The sequence below is a fragment of the Phodopus roborovskii genome, unplaced genomic scaffold (genome assembly GCF_943737965.1).
Source record: "Phodopus roborovskii unplaced genomic scaffold, PHOROB, whole genome shotgun sequence".
NCBI classification, from domain to species: Eukaryota; Metazoa; Chordata; class Mammalia; order Rodentia; family Cricetidae; genus Phodopus; species Phodopus roborovskii.
The window spans coordinates 13,429,872-13,454,194 of record NW_026126514.1 but is presented as its reverse complement, the minus strand read 5'-3'; positions in this window follow the sequence as shown (position 1 = coordinate 13,454,194).

Here is a 24,323-nt window from a genome sequence, read left to right as displayed (position 1 = left end):
AGACTCAGACAATGGCCATAGAAATGATTGTAGGGACCAGGAAAGGTTCCCCACAGAGGGTAATACCTAGGCAATTTTAAAGAACAAAGGAATGTTACCATATTTGTTGTGTGATAAAGAGGTTAACTCCAGGCAGAGGGATTCATGGTAGCATGCAATACTAGAGTTCATTCAGATAAATGCCAGTGGTTTGACACAGACAAAGATTTATACTGCAGGAAAAGTAGGATAGAAAATTGGGTATATAATTTGAAAGCTATAGAAAGCTTTTAACACACCATTAACAGGAGAATGAAATAATTATTTTGTAATGTAGCAAAGGGTACTTCCAGGAGCTCCGTGGAGGGTCAAATGAAGTAATGTTATCATCAGAAAGGGAAAGCCTTAATAGACAAACATACATGTCCTGGGGCAAATGATGATAGCAGATTGTGAAATGGCTCAGTGTGTAAAGGCATATGCTAGCAAGTCTGATGACTTGAGTGTGATCACCTGGAACCACATGATGAAAGGAAGGAGCCAACCACCACAGAGTTTTCCTTTGACTTTCATATGTGCAACATGGCTTGTGGTATTGTGCATGAGCGCACACACAAATAACTGTAAAAAAGGAAGCAATATACTAAAATATAAATCTTACAGTCACTCTTATAAAGACTGCACCTGCACTTTAGCTGCTGTTTGCATCTCATCTTATATTGACGGATGAACCACATGCCGTGAGTTGGTCGAGAGAAGAGTACCACAATGCTCTCCATTTCCACACTTACTTCATTATCTCTCCTGAGTCCTGGGATCCATGTCTTCTCTCTCTTATTTAGCCAAAACAAACTGTATCTCACTAAGCTTAAGAAAAATATATTCGTAGGCATGTAGGAGGAGAATGAGGCACAACACAGCTCATTGTACTACATTACTGCTGGTTTCTCTTGGGGCCATTCTGATCTAACAAACTTACGAGATTCATTGCCTGATTATATACTTGGGGAATGGGAGGGAAAGGAAAGTTCAAAATGATTCTGTTTTCTAAATCAGGTGAAGAAAGCATCATTTCCTGATGGTACATAGGAGTATACAATATAAGGGCAAGAAGACAAGTTCAATTATAGATCCTTGGGAGAGTCAAGGAGGCACCCCAGTAGGTAGTTTAATAGTGCTACCCTTCAGAAAAGATGTTTCCAGTGGGGTAGATGGGGAAGTCATCTGCATAGAGGATATTATTGGAAGCATATGTCAGATCAACTCAGAAGACTCATCGAAGGAAGAACAGGAGGATAAGGAAGGAAGCAAGAACAGCTATGGGATTAAGAGGGCAAGCAGAGGGAGAGCCTTTATGGAGATGGGGACCCCTCAATTAGAACAAAAGGCTTACATCCAGAAACATAAAAATGTTACCTTCAAATGAAACTACTTCCAACAACACAGTCTTATCTCTCAGAAGAGGTTATTTATACAACATGTTTTGTTCTTTTTTTTTTTTTTTCCTCACCATGGCCTCAACTATGAACCATAAGTTGAAAAGTAAAATTAAGACATAAAGACATCCTGAGTGGGATGTGGTAATTTGGACTTGTGAAGAACCATGTTTGTTTTGAGTGCAATTTTCCCCATTATAGTCAGAACAATTTCAGCAAAAGTATAGATAAACATGGCAAGGAGAAATGGCTAAAGTTCAGGGGATAAATCCACTTCTTGCTAAAATGTTTTGTTCTATCACTCCCAGGACAGCATAAAGTATTCTGAAGTCAGTGGTTCTGAGGAAGCCTTGCTGCTGTGAAGGGGAGATTTCTTCCTGTCAGCTATGGCAGAACAAAGTGATATATAGTGAAAAGAAACCACAGATAGCAAAGATTTCCCAGAAAGAACTGCTGTGGGAATTCGTTCTAGTCTTCTGTTACTTGATAAAATTCTTTCCCCTGGGTAAACTTATTTGCATACTTGTATTTACCAGAGAAATCCAAACTTTTATGGTCTAGAAGTTGCAATCCTTACCCAGTAGTCACAGCTCTTTTTCTATTAATTTGACCTTACTAAAATATCTCAGTTTAGAAGCACCTGACTCTCAAGGCTAATTTTAATTGGTAAAAAAATCTAATCTAATAAAAAAAACAAACCTAATATAGTAATCATTATTGTCATTTTTTACTTTTTTTAATGCTTGTGCTTAAAGTTCTTGGGTTTGTTCCATGGTCAAAACACATCAAACTATCTGCAGAAAGACAATTATTCATAATTAGTAGATAAACTTTGCTCAGTGATAAGATTAATAGCTCCCGTTATTTTGCTCTCTTACACAGTTGAGGGTTCATGTGACTGAATCTTCTTGTGTACTGTTTTTGAATGGTAGGATTTAGTGTGTTGTACTGTATTGTTTGGCACAGATATTCCCTTTGTCAAGATGACATTCTCCCTTCCTAGGATACAACCAGTTCAAGAAAACATTGCTGACATTAGGTTCTATTCTGCTGATGTTACACAAAACTGCAGAAATTTTAAATGTGCCATTGCTCCAGAAACAAAGGTTGCTTTTCATAGATGGCACAAAGTAACACAATGAAAAAGTCACATCTGTTGCTAGTTGCCACCATGTTTATCAGATTTCGCCTTTATCAGTGCACCAGAAACTGTTCAGATGCCCTTGTAAAACCTTTTAATCCATCAGGTTGAAAAATCAGAGATTTAAATTGTCTATTTCCTTATGTATAGCTTTTGTTTTACTTGTTTAACATCCAGGACCCATATCTTCATTAAAAAACCTTTAAAAGGTAACCACAATCCCTTATCTGTTTTATATACAGTATAGTTGAAGCCAGATTGTGTTAACATTTCACATGAACAAGTATCTGCTTACTCTAGATTTCACCAGAGTCCAATTTGATTAAATCGATATGTTTTTTTGAAGTGACTTAAAGGAGTATGGATGACTCAAAGGCAACTGTATCACGAAAACATTCACCTGGTAACAATGAGCATAAGCTACATCCCCAAACTTCTTAAGTGTCTTGCTGCCACCTTGGCATGTTAGAGAGTCTCATCTCCCAGTAGTTCTTACTGCTTATATGATGTTGAGCAGGGGCCTAGTTCTGTAAATCTCAGGAATGTTCTGAGACTTGTGAGTTGCTTACTTCCAGAATCTTAATGAGTAGTCTTTCCCTAGTGTACACTGTTTGAGTTAAGAGGAAATTGCCAAATATAACTCCACTTCTATAGCACTCAGGTCCTGTGGAAGAGCAATCAGGTTTTGTCATGTTTAAGTCACTCACTTTGATTTTCTCCACACTTGAACTTAATATGACTGTGATGATTTTTGTTTAATTGTCAACTTGACAGAATCTAGGATCACTCAGGGGCCATCCTCTGGGCATGCTCTAAGACAACAACCTAACAATTCTGGTTTCTTTCTTTCTTTGCTTGCTTTACAGGCTCTGATGTTTCTCAGTCTGGGCTTGAATGCTCTCTGTGGCAGGTGACTTTACCTGCTGATTCTCCTGCTGAGATTACAGTTGTAATCATCATGCCTGGTTTTATAAGGTAGTTCATACCATACCCAGGGCTTTATGCATGCTAGACAAGCATTTTACTAACTTATATTTCCTATATTGCATTTCCAACAAAATAAATTTTTAAATGAGTATTCTAAAAAAGCTGAGAGCTTTAGTAGCATTTCAGTAGTTACCATAGGATAAATAGTGTTCATTAACAAGTCATGAAGTTCTACTGTTGAGGCATGTGTTTCTGCAACATTAGCTTATGTTCCTGTTCAATGTTATCTATAATTTCTTTCTAATCTCACCAGTTTTTTTCAGTCCCCTTTCCATTCATTCCCCCTGGAGACCTGTGTCTACTAGCAGAGCTTTTTGCTCCTTGTTCCAGTATTGGACTTGCTGTTTTCTATACCAGCTGGACAGTAGTTATATTGACACTTCCATTTAGTGCTTTCAGAAACCTATCAAAGGTCCAAATGTGACAACACAAATATATCATTTATCATCTAATAGTTGTGGACGAGAGGAGAAGCTGATGGATGGGAATCCCTTTTTATCCATAAAAATGAACAAGGGCCACATGATTTTCCTCTGTATCTTGTGAACCATTACAGTTTCCTGGATCATTTCTAATTCCTATCTCAATGTTAGTATTAGCCTACTACTCCTGCCAGTTTTTATGCTGGTATTCTGGAGATTTTTTTAAAATTAATTAATTAATTTATTTTTGTAGGTTTCTCTCCCCATTTCTGAAAGCCAATACAATAAAATCATTAAGTGAAAAGTCTTTAGAATATGATGACCTCAGTACTATCTTAAATCTCTCACTGGCTATGTAATTTTAGCAAGCTAACAATTACTGTATCTATGAGATTTAATTTACTCACCTATAAGATGAGGGTAATAATAGATAACACCAATTTTATGTTTACTGTAGAGTTTGGTAGGCTAATTCATGCTTATTGTTTAGTTCAGTTCTTGCAACATTGAAAACAGTGTTGTTGGTGATCCTTCTATTAAAGTACATTAGACAAGATCGCTCATGTAGAGACTAAGTGAGCCTACCCTGACTCCCAAACCTTGGATTTTTTGTTTGTTTGTTTTTTTGTTTGCACTGTAGATATCTTTATTTTTTTTAAAGTAACTTCCTTTTTTTCTTATTTTACATACTGATCCCAGTTCCCTCTTCCTCCCCTTCTCCCATGCCCCCGACCCCCCTCCCATCCCATTCCCCACCCACTCCACAGGGAGGGTGATGCCTTCAAGGAAGGATCAGAAAAATCTGTCAAGTCATTTGGAGTAGGGCCTAGGCCCTCCCTCTTGTCTCTAGGTTAAGAGATTATCCCTCCATGGAAAAATGGATATCATATTGGACTTCTAGTGAACAAACCTGGGATCTTAACTAACCATACTGTTCAATTGCATGTGAGATGCATATTTGGAGTGATTCTGTGGTGAAATTCAGTGCTATGTGGAATGGTGGTTTGTGGTGATGCATGTGATGGGGTGTGGGGTGTGTGAAGTCTATGTGAGGTGGAAATCAGAACCCTTGAGTCACTAAGGAGCATTTTGAGCATGCAAACATTTGGTATCCTTTTGAAGTGAGCTTGGTATGCCCAAGGGAGGTGTGTCAGGGATGAATCTTGATCACACCAGATTGATGACCTGACGTGCTTGTGACTGAAAAACTGGTTTGGAAGACGTTAGGCTATGCTGAAGTGGAGTGGTTTTACAAACAGAAATCTTAGGAAATCATTCAAGAAGGAAGTCACATAAAAGTGAAGTGGAATGGTCTTCAGCTCAGTGTGTGCCCCACGGAAATGTTCAGAGCATTCAACAACTTTTTCACTCTGTCACTGAGGCAACTCGTACTTTATATGCATAGCACCCCAGTGGCCAGGTCAATAGTTTTTATTCAGCTCACTCTTACTCACTAGTGTCTGCCTTTGATAAGGACTTTAGTTAACTCTCAAAGTACTAATTCTGTGTATGAACCCCTAAATCCTTGTTACTTTAACTGAAGACAATTAAGGATTATCTGGCACTACAGCAAGACATAAGCTATTTTTATCCTAAACTCAAATCTCTGTGTCAAAACCATATTTATCTCTTCTGAAGGAAACAGAGGAACAGTGGATCTGGGGGATAGGAGAGGTAATGTGGGGTCCTGGGTGGAGGGGAGGCTGTAGTCAGAATGTATTGTATGAGAGAAGAATAAATAAAAAAAATAAAAAATATGTAGTTTAGTAAAATTATTATTGTAATTCAAGGGGCTGAGATTCAAATAACTTAAAGCATAGTTGAAGTAAAAAATAGAATGTACATTAAATAAGTAATTTTTACCTGATATTTGCTATGTGTTGGGGATTAAGTGCTTGCAATATAAATTAGATGGGTAAGTTGTCACATCTTGTTGAGAGGTGACTCCTAAAACAAGAAAGCATGTTTGCTTTAACTGTCTTACAAGACTCCCTGTTCTGGGGGGGCAGGCTAGACCCTTGACCCTGCAACAGGGAAAAAAAAGAGAACAATAAACTGCTAGAGGTATTAAAATGGTATGCCCTTGAGAATAACTGAAAGCTAGGACATTTCCAACAGAGGTTATTGTGGGTTAGCCAATGACATAAAAATGCCACAGTGGGAATGAGAAGCTCACCACGGAGAGAGAAAACTCTGATCCATGTGGAAATCTTGATGTACCTGCCTCATTGTAAACCAAAGTTGAAAGGGGTGCAAGAAAAGAAGCTGTGACAAATAGCTAAAAGACACCACATGAATATATTGATACTGCATTGAATACTTTTCTTCCAGCTTGGAAGATGTGCCCTTCTTTAGAGAGGGTATTAAAATCTACATTTTAGTTCTTGAAGTTAAACATTCTCCTATGGAAACCACAGCTTTCTACTCTGAAATGTATCATTATACCATGGCTTCTCTTTCTACTGACTCTCCTCTCTCCCAAGAATTACAATTCTAGTTGTGCATATATTTTATAGGGATGCTTGTGCTCTTTGTGGCTAGCCTAGTGATTCTAAGATTTAGCTTATATCAGAATCTCTTGGCAGAAATGCTACAATGCAACACCAGAAACTCTGATATAGTAGTCTGGAGTGGAAGCATAGGCTTTGTGTTTTTATTAGGTTCCTAGATAATTCGGATGCAGTCCAGAACTGCACATGAGTACTATTACTCAATTGAAGCTCCAGGGACGATAAGAAGGGGAAGCCTAAGGATGCTGGTTAGGAGAATTTAGCAAACAAGAAGAATCATCACCATTTCCCATCTTTTTATGCTTTATCCACAAAATAGTTTCTCTGGGTCTGATATAAACACAGAGTTTTGCTCATCCTCCTCCTCCTCTTCCTCCGCTTACACCTCCTCCATTGTTTCCTTCCTGCTCATCTTTTTTTTCTCTCATTCTCTAGCTTTGGCCTCCCCTCCCCAAAGCAGAGTTTAACTTTGGATAGGTGTCTATGGATGTGGGCTGACGTGTCCTGTCTCCAGAGCTCAGTCTGGGGGGGGGAGTTCTCAGAGATACTGTATGGCTAGGACATCACTACTGGTCAGACTATGAGGTTCTGGAGATATAAGGAGAAGGCTGCTTGGGCATCTTTTCCCTTTCCAGAAACTCCATCACAGTGACAAGAAAGGGACAAGAAAAATGTAAGGTATACACAAAGAAAAGAGAGAAGAGGAACTGCTTGGTGAGCACAGATGAGGAAGCCATACTAGGATGTGAAATTAAAAGGTTTTGTGGTCCTGGATGGAAAAGATCTGATTGTGAACTGGAAAGACATAGAATGCAGAATCATCAATATAATAAAGGTAAAATTCTGACATGTGGCTTAAAATAAAGTGACTGGAAAAAATACACATATAGTAAATGCCTTGTTACAATTCAGCATACCATAAAAATAAAAGAAAACAAGAATCTGTACAAGTTTTCATCTAATGAATGAATGGTTAAAATAAAATGGATACAGATACTTATTCAGCCTAAAGGGGATGAAATCCTGTCACTGCAGCAACTCAGACAGAAGTGGAAATTATATTATAGTAAAGTGAAATACAGCAGGCACATAGAGAAAAGTACTGTGTGATTCAGTCACACAAGGCATCAAAATAAGAAGCTCTCTGAAGTTAAGAGTAGACTGGTGGTTTTCAGAGAGCAGGGAGACTAGTGTGAAGGTGGGACAGGGTGAGGTTTGATGAATGGGAACTGAGCCATCGTAAGCCATCATTAACAAATTTGGGGTTTGTGTGTGCACAGCAGAGTGACTGAAGATGGTGATAAGGTTCTAAAAATTTCAATAAGTTGCAAACACCAATTTTGAATATTTTTATTATAGATGACAGGTATTTAAGGAGATAGTTCACTGACTTAAGCATTGCACAACACATTCAGGTTTTAAAATGTTACATTGTATCCCACAAATAGGTATGAGTATGTGCTTATGGGACATGGGACAGTTTACATACAAAGTGAAGGGGGTTGGGGAAATGAAATGGCTTAGCAGTTAAAGGTGCTTAATACTCTTCCAGAGGCCTGAGGTTTGGGCCCTACCACCAAAGATCACTTCAGTTTCAGAGTATCAGCCACTTCTGGCCCCTGAGGACATCTGTACTGGTGTGTACATACTCACATGCAGACATATAGATACCCACACACATAATTGAAAATAATATTGTTTCTTTTCTTTCTTTCTTTTTATCTTTCTTTTGAAATAGAGTTTCTCTGTGTAATCCTGGCTGTCCTGGAACTCACTCTGTAGACCAGGTTGGTTTTGAACTCAGACATCTGCCTGTGTAGTCAGACTTTCTTTGGACTGCCAGCTCCCAAATAATGACATGGAGACTTATTATTAATTATCAAAGCTTGGCCTTAACTTAGGCTTTTCCTCCACTAGCTCGTCCAGCATTCAGGAGGCAGAGGCAGGTGGATCTCTGTGAGTTCAAGGCCAGCCTTGTCTATAGAGCTAGTTCCAGGACAGGCTCCAAAGCAACACAGAGAAACCCTGTCTCAAAATACAAAAATGAAACACGAGCTCTTATAACTCAAATTAGTTAGTTTATATGATCTGCCACTTGGCTCTTTACCTCTTCTCCATACTCTATGACCTACGTCCTCTGCGTCTGGTGAATTCCACCTCCCTTCTTCCCAGAGTTCCTATCTCTGTACAGAAGTCCCACCTATCCTCTCCTGCCTAGTTATTGTATATTGACTTTGTTAAATCATTCAGAAAGTGCATTGCCAGAGATACATCTTTAAAGTGTGCAAAAAGATTATTTTACAAAGACCACCTCCTGAATATACCACCAGTAGCACAGACACTGAGATCAACAATTAATAAATGGGACTTCCTGAAACTGAGAAGTTCCCGTAAGGCAAAGGACACAACCAACAAGACAAAACGGCAGTCCACAGAATAGAAAAAGATATTCACCAACCCCACATATGACAGAGAGCTGATTTCCAAAACATACAAAGAACTCAAGAAGGTAGTTACAAAAACACCAAATAATCCAATTAAAAATTGGGGTACAGTACTAAATAGATAATTCTCAATGGAAGAATCTAAAATGGTTAAATGACACTTAAGAAAGTGCTCAACATTTTTAGCTATCAGGGAAATGCAAATCAAAACAACTCTGAGATACCACCTTACTCCTGTCTGAATGGCTAAAATCAAAAACACCAATGACAGTTTATGGTGGAGAGGATGTGGAAAAAGGGGAACACTCCTCCACTGCTGGTGGGAGTGCAAACTTGTACAGCCACTTTGGAAATCAGTATGGTGCTTCCTCAGGAAAATGGGAATCAGTCTACCACAAGATCCAGCAATTCCACTCTTAGGCAAATACCTAAAAAAAAAAAAAAAGCACATTCATGCAACAAAGACATGTATTCAACTCGTTCCAGGTTCCAGAATCTGGAAGCAACCTAGATGCCCCTCAACAGAAGAACGGATGAAGAAAATGTGGTACATTTACACTATGGAGTACTACTCAGTGGAAAAACACAATGGGATCTTGAAATTTACAGGGAAATGGGTAGAACCAGAAGAAACCATCCTGAGTGCCTAATCCAGTCACAAAACATCAAACATGGTATGTATTCATTCATATATGCATTTTGGACATAGAGCAAAGGATTACCAGCCTACAATTCACATCTCCAGAAAAGGTAGAAAACAAGGAGGACTTTAAGAGAGACTTACATGAGACAAGGGAAAAGCGGACAAGATCTCCTGAGAAAATTGGGAGCATGGAGGGAGGGAAGAGGGAATTGGGAGTAAGATAATGGGAGAAGAGGGGAGAGGTTGGCATAAGGGAACAAGAAGATTGAGATAGGGAATGAATAGAGGAGAACAAGAAAAGAGATAGTGTAATAGAGGGAGCCATTATGGATTTAAGGAGAAATCTGTCACCGGGGAAATGCCCAGAGATCTACAAGGATGAACCCAACTAACAATGTAAGCAATAGTGGAGAGGCTACCTTTAATGTCCTTTCACAATAATGAGATTGATGACTACCTTACATGCCATCCTAGAGTCTTCATCTAGTAGCTGATGGAAGCAGAAGCAGACACAGCTAAACACTAGCAGAGCTCCTGAAATCCAGTTACAGAGGGAGGAGTGATGAGCAAGGGGGTCAAGACCAGGCTGGAGAAACTCACAGAATCAACTGACTTGAACAAGGGGGAGCTCATGCACCCCAGTCTGATAGTTGGGAAACCAGCATAGGACTGACCCAGACCCCCTGAATGTGTGTGTTAGTTAGGATGATTGGACAGTTTATGGGGCCTCTAGGAATGGATCAGTAGTTATATCTAGTATATGAATGGACTTTGGGAGCCCATCTCACATACAAGGATACTTTCGCAGTCTAGACACATGGGCCTGGGCCTAGGCCCTGCCCTAGATGTATGACAGACTTTGGAGACTCCCCATGGAAGGCCTCACCCTCCCTGGAGAGCTCAAAGCAGTTTGGCTTTGGGTTTGGTGGGGGTGATAGTGGAGGATGGGAGGGTGAGTTAACTGGGATTGACATGTAAAACAACCTTGTTTCAAATTTAAATAAAAAAAGAAAAAATATACATGGATTTTGTGTTTAGAGTTGGTTCCTATTACCATACTATATTATTTAACACATATGTTATTGTATTTATATTCAAATATAAAAATATTTTAAACATTTCTGATTTTGAGCATTTGGGATGGTCAGAATGTAAATCAATGATGTACAAGCATAAAAAAAAAATCACAGAAATTCCAATCACACTCTGGTTGTAGTCTGGTGTCTACATGATTTTATAATTAAGTTTTTAAAAGTGGGAATGTTATAGTAGCATAGAAGGACCATTAAGGGAATATAGTAGCATAGAAGTCCAAGAATTAGAATCTACTTCTGGGTAAGGACAAGTGATCATTAACTCCCTTAAGAGCTAATCAACCTTCTTGCTAAGGGACTGTTTCTCAAAACACTGGTTCAACTTAAGTCATAGAAGGACATAGGGGGAATAAATAGGCCCCTGATGAGTCAGTGTTCCTTTCCTCCCCAGAATTCCTTTAGCTTTAACAGTCTCAACACACCACCATGAAGTTGTTTGTTTGCCTACCTTTCCAAGTTCTGACCCAGAAAGGCATAACTTTTCTCCTTTCTTCTTTTCTATCTTTTAGGTACAGGCTGAGTCTAGGTATGTTTTCTCAGGATCTTTGGCCTTTTTTATTCTCTTTCTGTATAGCACCCCTCCTTTTTATATGACTGTTGACATTTATTTTTGCAATATCTGTTGAAACTCAATGTCTTAGTCACTGTTCTATTGCTGTGGAGAGACACCATGACCAAGGCAACTCTTGTGAAAGAAAACATTTAATTGGGAAAACATTTAATTGTAAAGCTATTGCTGGGGCAATAGCTCAGAACTCTATATACTGATTGTGAGGTAGACCGAAACTCTGGTCTCATCTTGGGTTTTTGAAATCTCCAAGCTCACCCCAGTGACACACTTCATCTAATAAGGCCACTCATCTTAAATCCTTCTAATCCTTTTAAATAGTGCCAATTCCTGATGACTAAGAATTCAAATATACGAGCCTATAGGAACATTTCCATTCAAATTCACTCAAATTTCTTGTATTGATTAGCTCCTTCAAAGTGATTTAAAGTCATTTGCTCTGGTGCATGGACTTGGAAGTTCTGCATAAAAATCTTTACAACTGAGAAAGGCTTAGAAGTAACAATTAATTAGTTGTTAATTTTGGTGCACTATGTGAAATCAGAACAATTCTGAATTTTGGCAATGCATATCACAGTAGGAACCTTACTGTGTTTATATATCAGAAATAAATTCCTTGGCTTTTTCTTGTTTGGAAGATGTGGCAAAGTGACAAATTAAAATTCTCAGCTTATCAATGTGACAGAAGATTAAAAATAGAGGGATTTATAAACAAATGATTACATTTCAAAAAAAACACATAAAATGTGCTTTATGAATTTTTCAGTTTGTGGTTTTCTTGGAAAAACACATTTGATCTGCATTTGATTGACTGCAAGATGAAAGTCAAGCCGCTCTAACATAAAGAGACTTGCTCTCATCATACAATGTCATCTCTTATTTTCAGTATAGATAGAAGAAATTGAGTGAGAAAATTGAAAAATCATTTTAATGCTCCCTAAAGAAATTGTACCATGAACTGGAGCATATGGGTAATTTTTATGGCAAAGTTAGCTATGGAATCTAATAATTTTCAATGTAATTTTTGTGGCTGGAATGTTATAAGCCAAGAACACTTCTTTTTTAAGACAACAACAACAACAACAACAACAACAACAACAACAACAATCTCTTTGTTCCTTTTGTAAACGGGGCACTAAACAACTGTGACTCCTAAGACAGGATAAAAATACAACTTTACTTTTGCTACCTACTGCTCCTTTCAAATTTGCTTACTGACAATATTCTTTTCCCTCTGTATGAACTACTGTTTACATTCTCTTCCTTTTTCTTTTTCTTTTTTCTTTTCTTTTCTTTCCTTTTTTGGCTCACATTTAGGTGGTAGTCTTGTTGGATAAAAAGCATATTCTATCCAATAATAGAGTTTCTAAATCCCAACCCTGATCAAAACATTAATGCTATGGTTTGAAGTTAATTTTGCTAGTAGAACAGCAATTCCTGCTTGTTTCCTCTTCCATTTTCATGGAATACTTCTTGCCCTTCTTTTCATTTCAATGTTGTGTCCGTCCTTTAAGATAATGTGTTTCTTGTAAACAACTAAAACAGTGGGTCCTGTTTCTTAATCTACTCAACTGGCCCACACTTTTTAATTCAGGGGTTGAAGCCATTAATATTTAAATTTATTATTGAAAAGTATGTGTTGATTGTTTTGTGATTTGTATCTTGTATTTCAGCTCTATATCCAAGCACATATCAATATCAAAAATTGGACTCAATAACTATAAATACTATATATATTTTAATGGATCAATAATAATTATGGAGGAAGAAGACATGAATTTGAGATAGGGATGATGAGGGCAAGGGATGAGTTGGAGGGGAACTCATTTTAAGGATATTATAAAAATATAGTTTTCATATCTGAGATTCTAAAATTGTTGTTAAAATTTCTCTTGAAAAAGATAATAAAAAATGGAAAGATAGCCCATGTTCATAGGTTGGTAGAATTAATATTGTGAAAATGGCCATCCTACCAAAAAATTACAAATTCAATGCAATGTCAATCATAATATACACAATATTCCTTACAGAAATTAGAAAAAAAATCTCAGAGTTACAATCATGTGCAAGGGAATACTAACCCTGGAATGATTCTCATTCCAGATTTCAAGATACATCATAGAGCTATAGTAATAAAAACAATATGGTACTGGCATAAAACAAACATGTAGACCAATGGAATAAAATAGAAGACTCAAACATGAGTACTCCTAGCTACAGCAATGTGGCCTAGACGTTTTGATTCCAGAGTGGGGAGTGGTCTTGCCAGGGGCCTCAACAAACATTCTTTTGAACTGGAAGCTCAGACTTGGCCCTGGTTACTTTGGATTTTTGATACCCTGAAGCCAACAGGTTAAAAAAGGAAAAACAATGTTTGGAGGGATGATTGGTCCATATTACCAAGGGATTGCTTCTCCATGATGGAGGTAAAATAAATTGTCATATAACCCATCTATACAAGTCCTGGGCATATGTACAAAGTACAGAAAACATCAAGTTTGTTAGATAAAGCCTCAGGGAAATATATTATTATATTTCATTTAAAATTATATACAACTCAAGTAAATATATATGTTTATACATATGTGGGTTATGTGTGTTTGTATATATGTATATCTATATATATATGTGTGTGTGTGTGTGTGTGTGTGTGTAAAATAAAAGATGCTATGCCACTTGGGCTGGCAGTGTTTCCCACAAGAACCACAGAATTGAGAAAAACCCAGGAGAAACATCCTTTTGAATGGTTAAATGGCAGTCTAAGTGACTCCTCAAACAATATCGAACTTTGTTGTCACCCTTTTGTTGCCTATCAGAGGTTGAAGGTAAACCCTCTTTGCTGAAGGCACCACACACTTAGGAGCTAGAACTTGGGTGATTCATGCTGCATCTAAAGCCTCCAGGAGCATAATTTTCAAAGATATCACAAACAGGAGGAATATCCCTGAAAGAGCTAAAATATAAAGCTTTAAAAAATGTATTTACAGTCTGTTTCTTGTTAATGTTTTTATTTTCTGCTTAATGTCATATTAAGAAAAAATATTAGCATGATTTTATTATCTGGAAAGTTTTCAATACAAATATAAGAGCATGCATGATTGCTAAAATTATGTACTTTGCATTTTGAAGGTAAGGAACAAACATGTGCAGAACAATGGAAACACACACAGAGAACAGTTTTCTTTCATTTCCTCATACATGTGATTCTATTAACAATTTCCACCTTGGGTATCATAACAAGTAAGGGAGGACCGAAAGGAAAATGACTTTTGGGCTGCCCTGTCTTTTACATCTCTTCCATTGTTATCAATCTTAGTGGACACAATTAGCTAATTCATAGAAGTAAATTCATAAATGAGAAGGGTTTTGAGGGTGTTATTTTTCTTTTAAAGCAAACTAGGAGCCATGGGTTCAGGATGGTCTCTGGGATCTTAACTGTTTTGTAATGACCTTGATTCTCACTAACTTTCACACATTGTGGATCACTGGAAGCATGTGTCATGCATGGTATGTTATAAACCCTATATGCCAACCAACAGCCCCTCAAGGAATGAAGCACACTGGGATCTTTAAATTTCAAGACACCCTTATGCTATAGTTTTGTATTGGAATATATTAAAAAGCCCCATGTGTAAGGGCTTGGTCCCAGCTTAGTGCTATTGGGAGGTATTGGAAACGATAAGAGGTGGGTCTATTTGGAGGTTTCAGGTCACTAGTCATGCCCTCAAAGGGTAATTTGGGACTCTTGTCTCTTCCCCTCCTTTTTCTTGTGTCCTGGCCTTGAGGTGGATGGCTTTGTTCTGCCACAGGCTCCTGTCTTGGGGTGTCACTTTTACCAGAGGCCTGGAAACAGCAGAGCTTATTGATCATGCGTTTGAGCCTCTAAATCCACCAGCCAGAATCATCATTTCTTCTGCTTATATGTCAATCCTCTCAGGTTTTGCTATAAAAGAAAATCTGCTTAATGCAAATTATTAAGAATTTTAATACAGATGGTATTAATCCCAGCCCTGGAGATGGGTGGGGAGGATCCCTAGATTCAGCACCTGTGCTCCTGTGCAGTTTCACTGTCCTGGAGGGTACCTCTCCCTTTAATAGTCTCCTGTCTAGGTTCTGGGGAAGGCAGGTTCCAGCTGTGAGGCCCACATGTGGGCCAATGTCAACTCTCCTATGTGGTTGAATAATCTTCACATGCAATAACACCCATTTTTACTTTGCAAAACAGCTCCTCTCACTTAGTTTCCTGGCCTTCTAGGAAGTTCCATAGAAATATCCTTACTCCTAGCAGATGCAACCTCATGGCCCCCTTGTCTTTAAGAATGGATGAATGACAGCTTACAACACAGCATCTTCATTTTCTTCACAACCCCCACATCACCCTGCTCTCTCAAATCTTGCATCTTCCCTATAGGGGCAAGCTAATTTCAGACTTTGATCTGGTTTTAAAAATCTGCATATTTCCCCCCACCCCCTGGTATGTGATATCAACCCTTAGTGCCTCAGCTGCAACTTCCAAATTATATATTCCATTTCATGTAAGTGATCATACTGAGTGTTGAGCATGCCACAGGGTACACAGATTCATCTTTTTCAATGGTAGGTCTCTCTGAGCTCTTTCAGGCAATGTACAACTTGGATGCCTGAGTTTGCTTGCTGAGAGCAATATGTTGTAAACTTTCAGTTGTTCAGAGCACATAGAAATTGGGCCATTGATTTAAAACCCACTCATTATGCACTGGCTTGTGGAGCTCAAGCATTTTCCAGTGTATCATATAAGTCAACTTGTTTGTGTGGAGATAATGTGCTGGTGAGAGCCATGGCTCTGATACTAGAGAGAAGGGACACACTTTCTGCTTCTTTCTGTATTACCTCATGGAAGTTATTTGGCCTCTTCCTAAATGATGATTTCTCATCTGTACGTGGGATTCTAATATCAACTGTATAGGATTATTTGGTGACAACACACATGGAAAAATCCCAGAGAGTTAGTGAAAGTTATTATTATTATTTTTGTAATAGACAGCAGTAACTCTGTGGAAGGTTTTAAGTTCATCTGAGAGAGAAACAAAGATGTTATTTAAATTGAAACTGATAGATGCTCTTTTAGAAGTAGGATATATCTCCTTTGGTTTAATAAAAAATCTTTATGATGAGGTTACTTGTTTACGGAAATACAGGCCTCAGGGATTGGCTATCATTTGAAGATTTGAGAGGAGTACTGAAGTATCTTTACAATAAATTAAGATAACAAGGGTTTAACCTGAACATGGTAATGATGTCAATCTAACCTTATCACGTACCTAGTAAGACATAAGTCACAGGCAGCAAGAGGTGTAGATTGTGCTGAAGATTTTAAGAGAAAGTTTGGGGATGGAACTTATATCTAAGGAAAGCAATGTTTCTTTTCAGCAAAGCTTTCCAGGTACAGCCCATAGGTGCATCATTCTCTCCTGGCTTTCAGGGTGTCTGCTTCCATAGGTTACCATTTGCAGGCTTTACTTTTTCCTTGTCTCCTCTTTTTTTTTCTTTCTTCTCTTTATTTACTAATTCACCATCTTAACCACCTCTAAGCACATAGCTTGGCAGTATTATATTCTTATCACCATACAACAGATGCATGGGACATTTTCATGTGGCAAATTGGAGTTTCACATCCACTAGACAGTGATTCTGCCTCTCTTTTCCATCCAACACTTGGTAGCTATTATGGTTTGGATATAAACTATCTACCCAAGAAGCTCATGTTTTCAAGGCTTGGTCCCTAGCTGATAACACTGAGAGGTCTTGTATCACTAACCTATCAATACATTGATCAATACAGTTCTTAATTCATAGCTGACTGGAATATTAGGAGGTGGAAACTGCCTGCAGAAATTAAAACATTGGGGGTTTGCCTTTAAGGAGATGCTCTCTGGCCCCTTCCCATTTCTTTATTTACTCTATGATGACTCCGAAGTGAGCAGCAGTACTCTACCAGGCATTTGAAACACAATGTACTACTTTTTTCTTTGAACCCAGAGACATAGAGCTAACCCATAGTTGGAAACTCAAGTCTTAACTCCATTCCAGGTTCATGATTTGGAAATTTTCTCCTGTTCTGTAGGCTGCACTTTTCCTATATTGAATTGTTTGGGATTTTGTTTGTGTTTTTTTTTTGCCAACTGTTTTGAAGTTTGATATGATTTTATTCAGCCCGAGCTTTTGTTGTCACATGTAAGGAATAGTTCCTAACTCCATGGTCCTAACCTTTTCCCAAACATCATGTTTCTTTCTGGTTCCATGCTTAGGTGCTTTAGTCTATTTTGCATGTAGTCTACAGGAAGGGGGCCCACTTCTGTTTGTCTTTTTGTTTGCTGCTTGCAATTATCCATTTATCCTATGCCCTTTTGTTTGTTAAAGACACTTTACATTTCCTATAAGTGTTCAAGAGCTTATTTTTGGACTTTTCCTTTGATTGTCTTACATTTCTGTCTTTATGCCAGTAATACAGTCTTTATTATTCTACTCTATTGAAGGTTTTGAAATCAAGAAGTGGGAATTCTCTAACTTTGCTATTTTGTAAAGGTTTGAAGGGTATTTCTGGGTCCCCTGAGCCTCCATTTTAACTTGAGGATAGCTTTTCCCATTTCTTCAAATAGGGCCATTGGGATTTTAGGAGAGTCCTTTCTATCTCTGCATTACTTTGGGCAGTATAGGTATGCTAACAATGTTGTTTTCCAGTCCACAAACACAGGGAGTCTGTTAAGCTCCTTTTGTAACTCTCCATATCAATGTTTTGTAGATCCCAACGCACAGATCTCTGTTTATCCCTAAGGGTTTTCTTTTTTCTTTTTGTTTTGTTTTGTTTTCTTCCTTTTTGAGACTAAAATAAATGAGATTCTCTTCTAAATTTTCTATTCATATTAGTTATTCCAAAGGTATAGAAATGCAACTGATTTTTGAGATAATTCTGTTTCTTGCAACTTAGCGGAATTGTCATTTGTAACATTTATGTTATCTTTCTGGGTCCAGGTTATAGATGTTTCTACATGCAATCTCAAGTTCTTCTTAATGAGACACACTGCTGCCTCTTTTTAAAGACTTGGAAGCTCTCTGAACACTTTTCTTGTCTTGCTGTGGTCAGGACTTTCAGAACTATGTTGCAGAGTATTGGTAATTGCTATTTGACCTTGATGTAGTTACTTAATGTTGCCAACTCTCAGTTTCCTTGGTTTTGGAATGTGAATAATGATGGAGGTTGCCTTTTAAGGCTATGCAGACTAAAGGTACACTTTCACTTATTGCTACAAAGTAATTGACACCTGCATGTTATCTGTTCTCAGTGAAAGGTCTCCTAAAGGACTGTGTGAAGAGAGATGAGTGTTCATCATCTGCAGCCTGACCATCCTGAGTTATAGAAGAACTGTATGTGTGTGCTCAAAAAATGCTGGTTATTTTTGTAATTATTATTACCTGCAATGAGGCTATTAGTGCTCATGCTACTGCTGGCTCATCTCTTTTTGCTGTAGTTCATAGGGATTCCACAGAGGATCTGTTGCACAATCATCTTATAGTCTAGGAGCCATCTAATGGCCCCTCTTGATTAAAGCACATTTAGCAGATTACAACTTCATAAAGCATCCTGGCTAGAGAGATCATCTCTTTACATGCCATAGAAATTTGAAGTGCAGCTTTTTTTTTTTTTTTTTTTTTTTTTTTTTTTTTTTTCAGTCAATGCCCTATCTTCAGTGCAGTGGCTGAGAACTTTTTGCTGCTGTGGTTAGCAGAATACAGTCAGTGCCTGACCTCCAGTACCTGCTGATCACTTCAGACATCTTGTTGAGGTTGCATGAGGGTGTACTAAATTTTTGTCTATGCTCTGGAGTACAGATTATGTAGTGTAGTTTTTGGGATAACTTTCAAGGATTAGAAATCTAATCAAAGTGGCTTGAGATTAGGTCCATTCCTCTTAAGAATTGTGTGAAATCTCACAGACTCACAGTGTATGGAAATATGCAGGTCCAATGGGCCCATTACTTTAAGAGGCGGTCTTTCTTTCTGTCTTGCTGCATGGTTGTCTTCTTGTCTTGGGACAAGGGTGGTAGGCAGTTCTTAAGATGTTCTCAGTGACCACCACTCCTAATGTGTACCCTTGTACAATCATTTCCCCTTGATTTTGGGCAGGACTTAATGATCTGCATCTATGGTTGGAGGTAATTGCACACCACTCTGAAGATAGATTTAAAAAGATGACTTTGATCTTCTTTGTGTGCATTTTCTCTTTCTCTGAAGACATTTTCTGGAGGAAACAAAATGCATCAGATACAGCACCTGTAGTGAGTTCAGTGTTTCCACAATGTGGAGAAATGAGGCTCTCAGTCCAATGCTTTCTGAGGCACTGAATTTTTCCATGTAAAATCCCATGAGGAGTGAAAGTCTGATAATAATTTGAACTTGTGAGTGAATGCCTTATCTTCAGTTAAGTTACTGAGTCTTGAAATGGTTAAATTACCAGCTTACAGCCTGACCACTCTCTGAGACACTCTGAGCCAGCACCATCTAGCCAACATTCTTTAGACTCCAGGACTACAGAAACTGAGGTAGTGCACATTTGATGTGTGCTGACTTTTGTAGTTTGTTATGCAGCAATAGGTACTACCTTTATGGTGCTAGGAAGTGGGGTACTGCTGCAATGAAAATCCAGAATTTTAAAAACAGACACTGATTTTAGGGCCAAGTGTTTAGTGAAAATCTAAGTAGCTTTAAGGACTCTGACAATAGGGGCCTCCTGGTCATGGATAAGAGGGAGTTCTGGCAGCTAATGAAAGGGTGAGGAAAGCCTTTTTGTGTAGCCGCAAAAATAGCCATGATGCTGCCACAGGGATTAGCAAAGAATAAAGTATGCTTCATGAAGTGGATGGTGTAGTGTTAAAGGATATGTGTGGGCCAGGAAGAACAAAATGGATGTAAAGATTGTTGAACACAAGGGAGCCAGGACTTCCTGCAAAAAATTTCTTTCTAGATAGCAAATGTTTCCAAAGTTTTAAAAAGGCTTTTGATTAATGATAAAACCCAAAGCATTGCCAACTTTCAGAAGATTAGCAGACTAAAGATGAAGTGAGAATCACCTTCAAAACTTGCAATGATATTTTGAAATGATCACAGATTATGCCCAGCGTGTTGTTCATGCATACAAGAGACATTAAAAGGCTGCGCCTTCCAGATTCTGTGAATGAACTAACGTGGCTTCCAGAAAGCTGAAGATCATTGTCCCTTAGCTGATTAAGCCAAGGCTCATGGGAGAACAGTGTTCATGTCCACATTCATGTGTGTTACTTCTGCAAAATGGGCTAAATCCCAGCACAATGTATAGGAAGTCTCAAAGTTCTTTTTATAAATGTCCTTTTTAATTTTACATTCCAAACGAAGTTCTTCCTCCCAATCCCCTTGCCTCCCTCTCCAAGCCCACCTCTCCACCCATTCCTCCCAACAGATAAGGGCTTCCATGGAGAATATACAAAGACCAGCACATTATGTTGGGGGTAGGACCAAGACCTGCCCAGTCATACCACAAGGACACCTGCTCAACAATAATCATAGCAGCACTATTCATAATAGCCAGAACCTGGAAACAACCTTGATGGCCCCTCAACTGAACAATGGATAAAGAAAATGTGGTACATTCACACAATGGAGTATTACTCACTTGTTAAAAAAAATTAACATCATGAAGTTTGCAGACAAATGGGTAGAACTAGAAAAAAAACCATCCTGATTGAAGTAACCCAAACCCAGGAAGACAAACATAGTATGTACTCATTCATAAGTGGATTTTAGATGTAAAGCAATGTTCTTTAAAGAGTTGTATATGCAGATGTATCAACCCAGCACACTCTGGCAATGGGCAGTGTGGCAGGAGGTGATTTGGGTCCTGGAAGGAATGAGATTATTACAGCTCCTTGACTTCAGACACAGCCACTTTTCACAGAAAAGATAGAATGTTCAGATTCAGAGATTGGCAACAGCTAAGGTGGGGTTGAGCCAGGGAGATTAATTCTACAGTCTTGAAATCTTCTCAGAAACATTCCGATTTTGGCCAGCTGGATTATGCACTTCTGCTTCTTTTACAAGTCCCATTTCCTCCAGAAAGATTTGTGAATTGGTGTTACACACAGTAGCACATGCAGCTGTTCATTTACTCACCCCAGGTAGGGATCCCAAGACAGAACAAAGAACAGACACCAGCAGAGTTCAACCTGATGAAATAATGAGTTTTATTGGGGTCACTTATAAGAACATGACTCAATGACAGCTACATCACCATAGTCCACCCCAGCATAGATGATAGCTGGAAATGATAACCCCAGTGACTCACATATCTTTCAGTAGAAATATTTCCTCAACTTATTCAGAGCCTGCCATGTAATTAGGTCTGGGTACTGATGAGGCTTCACCAGAGAAGTTCCTTCAGCCTAGCTCTTGAAATGTAATTTCTCTTAATTTGCAGGCTTGAAATTAATGAGACAAATTATCTGCCCTGCTCCATATATATATATGTATATATATACAAATATATTGAATATATATATATATATTCAAAATAAGTATTAGCCAAACAACAACAACAAAAGCTCTTGTGCAAAAGCATCTGGAAGATTGAAGCATTGAGAAGGAGAAAGCCTTCCAGAGGCACATGCTTGACTGTGCTAGTGTCCCCGCTTCAGAGTTCTGCTCTGAGTAAAGAAGCCTCAGAAAGGGTTTATATGTGGGAACTGCAAATCTTGGGTTTGCATCACACTCAAAGGATTCAGTTCAAGAATCATAGGATGCTACAGTGTTGCTACTTTTAATTTTTATATATGCAAGATGGACATTAACTCTGGCATCAACACAACAGTGCTTCACAAAGCTATTTCCACAGCATTTTCACTGAAGGAGTTATTTTTCCAGGTATAACAGCACATAAGACAGATAACTGGCATTGTCTGGTGTGTCATTGGGCAGTCCCAGGGAGATGTTCTCCTTTATCGGGAGTGATTCAGAAGTCTGTTAAGAAGAAATTATCTCGTCCCACTGTTGGAGAGAAGGACTGCTATGTATACCTAGGGGCACTAAGAGTGGCTTAACATTTTATGTTTCGTAGGTGCTTTCCAGTGGCAAACTACAGTGATTTTTTTTAAAAACAGAGTGTGTTGAGTTTAGAATTGTTTAGAATTGTATTGCAGTAACAAAGGATTGTCTTGTTGAAGGCCTTTTTTTTCTCCTTCTGTTTTATTAGGATTATCCCACAAACCCACAAAGCAGCCAAGAAGCTAGGAAATGTATCTTTGATGGGAGGTTAATAGAGCAAAGACCAAAGGGAAAGGGGGAAAGATACATGGGGATGGGAGAAGAAAGTCCCCAGAGCTTTAGGCTGTGTGTCAGGGAGTGTAGAGATTCTGAGATGGAGATGTTTGATGTGTCAGAGGAACATCATAGTAGCCAGCTTGGTTTCTCTGGAAGAGATGAAGGAGTTCACAGCAGGAGGTGACATCTGAGAGGGTAAGCCCCAAACTGAATCCACCTTGTTGACCTGGTATGATTGCATTCTGTGTAGGGTTTTGAGCAGAGAAGTGACAGGCTGTGCCTGTGTTCCAGTAGAGACCCCTTATGGTGGCTGCATGGGAAAGACTGAAAATCAAAGGGTAGAAGTGAAGACTTGTTAGGAGACTAATGATTGTTCGGAATAGAATGGATAGATGCTCACACTAGAGTAGCATGAACCAAGATGGAAAGAAGCACACAGATTTAAGATGTCGTTTGAAGGTCGATCTTACAGAATTTATTAACAGAGTTCATAATGGAGTGTGATAGAAGGAAAGGAATCAAACAGGATGTCAAGGCTATTTTGTCCATGAAGGAATGAAGCTGATATTATTGAGATGAGAAAAACTATAGAAGAAAAATCAGGTGAAGTTGTGGGAAAATAGACTTGAATTACTATAAAATTTAATTTAGTTATTTTTTTTCTCTAATTTACTTATTTTTAATGTTTATGTGGCTAACACTGAAAAGGGGTTACAGAATAAAAAAAGTGTTGAAAGTGTCATATCATTTTGTACTTGTAGAATTTAAGATACTTCTAATTTTAAGTTGAAAAGTAAAATAGGCATTTCAGATGAATACACAATTGTGTTCTGGGAGAGATATAGATCACAGACCACAGATGTAGACTTTGGAGTCAAGACAAATGGAGACAGTGTTAACTGTTCATAAATTGAGCAAAGTAGAGACCAGGAATTGACCATTGATCAAGACTAAGAACGACTGTTGGATATGGTTGTGCACATCTTTAATCCCAGCACTTAGGAGGAGGCAGAGGCAGGTGGGTCTCTATGAATTTGGGGCCAGCCAGTTTTACATACTGAATTACAGGCTAGTTGAGGCTACATAGTCTCTGTGTCTATAACAGCAACAACAAAAAGCCAAAATAAACAAAAACTCCGAAAGACTAAGAATAGGAGGGCTGAATATGCAAGTTTGAAATATTTCCAACGAAGCCATGGTATAGTAACAAAACAATGTGGACCTTAGGGCGTGTTCATTCACAAGAGACTTCCAAGAAATGAAGTGGGGTCAAACAGAACCACGTGCTCTTTATGGTTTGCATTGTCCTTTGAAAACGTAGGAGAGCATGGATTATTAAAGGAAAATCTTGGGTAAACGAGACCTCGAAGGGTTTAGAGTTTATCATTGGAACCTTCACACTCTTCTAAGTGGTGATGCTCGTGTTGATGTTGCCTAGGCAGATGATACCTTGGACTTCATAAATGATACTTCAGCCATAATTTATCTGAATGGAAGCTGAATGGAATTTACCCATTATGAAATTCATGTGGCTATTACAGTTGTAGAGAATCCAAAGAATGGCTAATTGGTTTAGGTACCTGCAATATCCAGAAAACATAAATATGATCCATTAGTAGGCAGCTCCAGGTGTTCATTGACTGAGCAAGTTCCAGCACTGGGACCTCGAGGCAGAGGGATTACTGTGTTCCTGTTCCTCAGACCCTAGCCTCTAAGTGCTATAGCACAGCACTTTTTACTTCATGTGTTTGAGCAAAGGAAATCAAGTGGGGTT